The sequence below is a fragment of the Atta colombica genome, unplaced genomic scaffold (assembly GCF_001594045.1).
Source record: "Atta colombica isolate Treedump-2 unplaced genomic scaffold, Acol1.0 scaffold12, whole genome shotgun sequence".
Lineage (NCBI taxonomy): Eukaryota > Metazoa > Arthropoda > Insecta > Hymenoptera > Formicidae > Atta > Atta colombica.
Window position 1 is genome coordinate 3,775,738 of NW_017259206.1, and position 6,220 is coordinate 3,781,957.

General features: G+C 42.4%; 1 protein-coding gene across 5 annotated transcripts in view; it reads right to left on the reverse strand.

Moving 5' to 3' along the window:
* LOC108694434 (retinoic acid receptor RXR) overlaps nt 1–6,220 on the reverse strand; it is a 103,072-nt gene that overhangs the window by 66,322 nt on the left and 30,530 nt on the right. The window contains exon 1 of one of the 5 annotated variants that reach the window (XM_018203926.1): nt 4,655–4,732. The exons of the other annotated variants lie outside the window; for them this stretch is intronic. The gene's annotated coding sequence lies outside the window, so the exon portion shown is untranslated. Of the gene's footprint in view, nt 1–4,654; nt 4,733–6,220 lie in introns of those variants that run through there. 5 annotated transcript variants of the gene reach the window in all.

A 6,220-nucleotide genomic window follows, 5' to 3' on the forward strand; every position in this document is an offset into this window, starting at 1 on the left:
CTGTATCGCGTGTTTCTTAATAAATTTGGAGCGATGCCAATTTAAATAATTCAACATTTCCTAATGTGTTCGTAAGTATACAATTTCCATATCTATTGAAATCTGTCTAACTTTATTTTCAAGTAGTAATCAATTTTTATCTGTTTTACTATAAAAAAAAATTATATAATAATCTTTTGGATACTTTCGATTATCTTGGAAAATAAGTTTCTATATTTTCTATTTTTATTATCTCAATAGAGAAAAACGAAGATGCAACCATAATAATATATATTTCTATCAATACAGATCGGTAACTTTAGTGTCGATTTAATTTGCTTTTTAGTTCTAAAAATTAGAGAAAAAAAAAATAGAGAAAAATAAATCAAAATTAAAGTTAATTTACAATGATAGAAACGAACGTAAGTGGTGTAAACCACTGAACTTCTCGATCGGAGTCGAATTTAATGCGCGAGGCACGAGGCATCGAGCGAAGTGTAAAATTTCATGAAGCACGTGGGTATTCAATCGCGCGATACGCGACTAGAGAAGTCATTGCGCCTGTCGTTACTCCGCACGGGTTCAAGTATAGCACGTGACGACACTCGCTCTGATCATTGAGGCGCGTTCAAAAGCGCGACGTGACAACTCGCATTTCTGGCTGACGGCGGATGCTTCTTGGCATGGCGAAATAAACGCGAGGCTAATGGCAAGATCTGAACGTGTCTCGGCGGCTGCGATGATTGTCAGCAATGCAGTGCAGTGCAGTGCAGTGCAGTGCGGAGACTCCGAGTAGTGCTCCATTTTCCTGCGTTTCTTTTCTTACATCTTTTCAGAGACATTAATTACAGTTAAAACTATGCCTGTTGAAAATCTCATGAAATTTAAAATATTTTTAAGTTATATAAAATTTAAACTTAATTTCATGACATTACATTAAATTTGATTTATAATTGAAAAATATTGTTAGAAATGTAACAACGAGCTTCCTTTACATGTAAATTATGAACGAAATTAAAAATAATGAATGATTTAAATGAAAATTAAGTTATAGTAGTTACTTAAATGTAATGAACGTGTATATTAAATTTATGAAATTTAATGTACATAAAATTTAATGTATATAAAATTTAATGTATATAAAAAGTACATTAAATTTCATAAATTTTCGTGAAAAATATATTAAATTTATTGTAATGTCATAAAATTAAGTTCAAATTGTGTAACTTAAAAATATATTAAATTTCATAAAATTTTTAACAATATATATTTGTGTATATGTACATGAAATTTAATGTATTTTTCATGAAAATTTAATATACACATTCATTACACATTTAAGTAACTACTGTAATATAATTTTCAGTTAAATCATTCGTTATTTTTTCATGCATAGCCTGCACGAGAACTTCATTTATTTGTAAAGAAAGCTCATGGTTACATTTCTATAGTGTAAGTTCTACAGTGCTCTACTTAAAGTAGCGAGAAAAATGAATGTCTTAGTTTAATAAAAATTCTGGTTATTTTGGCCGAACTTATGACAAATTTTACTTGCCTCTAATAAAAAATATCGAAGATATATAAAGTAAAAAATACATTATATGGATCGAAATAACTCGTTGCTCGTAATCGAGGATTAAAGCAAGAGTACAGACTCTCTCTAAATTCTTTGGAGTAGAATCTTACTCTAAAGAGTGAAAATTCTGTCACTCTTGAAAAAGAGTAGAATTTTCAATGTTTAAGAGTGAGGTTTCACTCTTTACATAGAGGTGCCACTCTAAAGAATTTAGAGAGTAGACAAATAACAGATCAGTTTCCATTCACGCTTCTTGCTCTCCGCGGATCGCTGCTACAATTTCGTGACCACTGGCCGATCGTTCCGCCGTTAAATTTAGTCGCGGGATTATTTCGAGATTACTTCCGCGTGGACGTGCCATGATCGAAAAGAGAAAGAGAGCGAGAAAGAGAGCGAGACAGAGAGAGAGAGAGAGAGAGAGAGAGAGAGAGAGAGAAAAAGAGAAAAGGGTTCACCGTCTCTCGCGTTAAGCTGACCGCGCGCGGCCCGTCGACCCAGGCAAGGCCACCGTACAGCTGAAGCCGTCGTTTATCGATCTCTCGCGATGCCGCCGAGGGCGGTCACCGCCGTCGCCACCACCGCCGCCACCACCACCGCGGTATCACCATCGCCAACACCCCCGCTACCACCGACTTCCGTCGCCGTCGAAATACAGCTTTCGCGCGATCATTCGGGAAGGTCGCGAAAACGCCTCCCGAAGGACGGCCGGGATGCACTCTCGCTCTCCCGGCCGCCGTCGCCGCCGCCACTGCAATCGACTGCGGTGTGTAAACAGAATCGCCGACGGCCGCGGTGCAGCGGTGCAGGGATACCCATTGGCACACTGCACTGCACTGTGGCGACTGGGCGCGCTTATCGATCGTTACGACGACGCCTCGTGCCTCCGATAATCGTAACGCGTCGGACGCGAGGCGGTAACCCTTTAAATACGGATTAACTTGCGCCTGAGAAGAATTGCAAAGGCGACGTCCAGGGTTGTCTCACAATTTTCTACAATTCTGTAACTTTTTCCTGATTTTCAGACGAAATTTCATAATTTTCCCTGGCTTTCGATAATTTTAAACTTTTTTTGTATTTTCGTTCTCACTCGGAAATCGTTATTTTGTGGGGAATCAATTTAACATAGCAATATAAATTACTAAAATGCATATAGTGATGTGATGTACGTATATTATATTAAACTTTTTTAAAGCCAAGTATTTTAATCGTTCAGAAAATTTGCAAAAAAAATTTTGCAAAATTCTCTAACTTTTCTTTAATTTCCCTGACAATTCTCTGATTTCCATAATTTCCAATTTTATGACTGGCTATGCAATATTTATGAAGTGAAGAAAAGATTAAGATTGAAGAGAAAAAGAGATTAGTTTGATTTATGAGAATGATATGAACAGCAACGAAAAATTTCTCTTAGTAAATCTAATTAATGGAAATAAATAACTGTTTTTTTTTTCACTCGTTACATTTTCGTTTTTTATTTCGAACAACTAATACTTCAAGGAAAATTTCTACTAATATTACAAGCAATAAGTTACCTGCAACAGTTAACTAAAAGTTTTTAAAAATTGATTTAATGTATTAGTGTTAACATATAATTTATATATTGAAGAAGAAAACGGAGGATCAAAACATTTGTGAATCTTAATTGAATAAAAATGAATGTACACTTAAACATCTAATGCTGGGCCTCATAAGCATTACACTTTATCGATTTATTTTCCTTAGAGCCTGGATGCCATTATCTTTTGAAAAATATCTAATCAAAAAGATTTTCGCTAATTGACCGATTGTTTCTTGATTCTAAACTTGGCAAAAAAAGGAAAAACTGTGATGAGAAATATAAAGAAATGAAATGTCAAATGTGTAAAATAAGAAAAGATACTAATTTTTTAAATATTTCGAGAAAATAAGTTACTTGAGATAGTTAATTACAAGTTCTCAAAAATTTCTAATTAAACCTGAAAAGATTCTTTCACTGTTTGATAGTTTCATAAATTTCTAATGTTGACATTCACAGAATCCTGACTTATAAAATTCTAATAATCATAATAACGACAGAATGATGCAAAAAATTTAAAAATACAAACAATGATTACAGCGAGAGAGCTGCATATTCCATAGAACGCCCTGCCAAGTTTAGTATCAAGAATTTACTTGCCGTGTCACACAGCAAAGTTTTCTGGCGTGCAGCAGCAACAGAAGGGTTAACCAACTTAACGAAGCCTTCGCCTTGCGGCGTGCATACACGCTGTGTCGTCAGCGACGAAAATAAGCAACACGAAACGTGCAACGTCCGAGCGAACGAGGAGTTCGTGGCCAGCCAGCGCGAAGATTTGGCAGCGTAAGAAGCCAAAGCGACGCGCGGAGTCCGCGCGAGTTTTGAAGCCAATCCGCTCGTCTCGCCTCGTCCCGCCACGCTCGCGCTCGGAGCAACAACAAATCGCGTTCGCTGCACCGAGAGAAAGAGAGCGAGTTAGCTTCTCGAGGTCTTCTCGAATGTCGAGAAATGCGAGCGAATGTATAAACACGCGCCCTTCCTGTGAGGTTTTTCCCGTCAGTAGTGGCGATAGGGCGGTTTCTACACCATTGCGCTTTTTCCATACGTATTACACACAAGCACACATCCACTTCGCCCTCTAATCTTGAGCCAGAGACACCTGAGACCCCCGATGAGAATTTCGTCACACGAAACCGATCGTCGATCCCGAGGAATAGTCGGCGCGTTTCTTCCTTTCCCGACACCGCGTCGTCGCGCCGCACGAGAACGCGGAAAGTAAACGTCACGCACTGGCTGATGCACTCGGAGGAGAGCACGAGGGAAGAGAGAAGGAGAAAGAGAGAGAAGAGATGAGAATTCGTGACGCATCGGACGCGCGACCCGGTCACTAGTACGAGAGCGAAGGCTCCGAGTGAAAGAGGAGAAGAAAGAGGCACAGTGAAGGAATGAGTGAACGAGGAGAAAGGTAAGAATGAGAGGAAAGAGAGAGAGAGAAAGAGAGAGGTGAGAGTAAACCGTAGTTACATACGGTACATGAGAGAGAGAAAGAGAACGAGAGAAAAAGAGAGAGAGAGAGAGAGAGAGAAAGGAGAGAACGATGATACCTTTCGCGCGTTCCCGAGCGACCCGATTCACCCGACTGACTGACTCAATGACTGACTGACTGACTGACTCGGAGATGCACGGCGCTAAAGGCGACTGAGTGCCAGCCGGCCGGTCTGGCTCTCGTTGCATGTGAGCGTGCAGTCTCGGGAGACGAGAGGGGGAGAGACTGGGACGGGCGGAGAGTGGCCAGGAGAGCGGAGGGGCGAGACGAGGACGAGAGGACGCGAGGAGGAGTCGGCGAACGAGGCGAACCGACGAGGAGGGGAGCGAAAAGAGGGGCCAGGGGAGGATGGAGTGCAACAAAGTCCCGCCCGGCGGCTAACGCTCTGCTTCTTCCACTTGCACTTTTGTTGCGCGCTACGAGAGAGGACGAGGGAGAGAACGAGAGCGAGAGAGAGAGAGAGAGAGAGAGAGAGAGAGAGAAAAGACGCGAATGAACGAACGATGTTCCGGTCGATCGTTTCTCTCGGACAGTCTCGGCAGCTGCGGGATTCTTTATCGATAATTATAATGCAAGAGCATCGCGCGGTTCCTCCGATATCGCGGAAGCTGATTCCGATGAGCGGTCGCGATCGCGATCGAACGAAATTTCAGCCGACAGATGAGAGAAGGTGGAGATGAACGAGGCTTTTATTTTTGCGAACAATTTAAAAGATATTAAAATTTTCGATAATGGAATATATGGAGTATATAGAGCTTGCAATTTTATACGAAGGCACGTACATTTTACAGCGGAGTTGAGTCGTGCGAGGTGTAATTCCTGTAAGAGGCGGATATTCCATTCTTTTCGATAACCGCAAGGCAATTTTGAGAGTATCGAAAGACGGAACTATCGGGTTCCTTTCACTATCCCATATGTATGCACGCGACTCATTAGACGATGGTTATTATCGTAAACGACAGACGGTCTTAATGACTTATTGAACACGACTCGCGTCTACGGAGAGACCCAGCTGACGATTGCGGTGATAAAAAGGAAAAAAAATCACAGCCGCCGCGACGGAATCCGCAGCGAGACTCAAGTGAAGTGCCCCCCCCCCTCCACCCCCCTTCTCTCTCTCTCTCTTTTACCGAGAATCCGCGATGGATTTACGAGCCGAGTCATTCGTTCGCCGCAACTCGCCGGTCGTTGCGAATCTATGAAAAACGTGCTCGACGACGACGACGACGACGACGACGACGACGACGACGACGACGACGACGCCGTCGATGATGACGTTGACGATGATGGAAATACAAACTCGTCGCTCGAGGTCTCGCCAAGTGAGTCTCTCGGATGCCGCGGCGAAGGACGAAGAGGAATGAAAGAATCCGATGGAACTAAAAGGCAGAGGAAGACAGAAAGAGAGATAGTGAAAGATAAAGATTACCAGACGACGGCGGGAAAGAGAAAAGGACGGACGAAGCGAGCGGAAAGAAGCCGCCCGATAGAACTTGTGCCGCCACTGCGAAGCTTAGGAGTCAAGTTCTAGTGCACGGCCGAAACGGGAGAGTCGACCGCTTCCCCTCTCTCGGCTCTGCCCGTCCCACACCGAGCTAACCCAGTCGGGGGGGGGGGGGGGGGG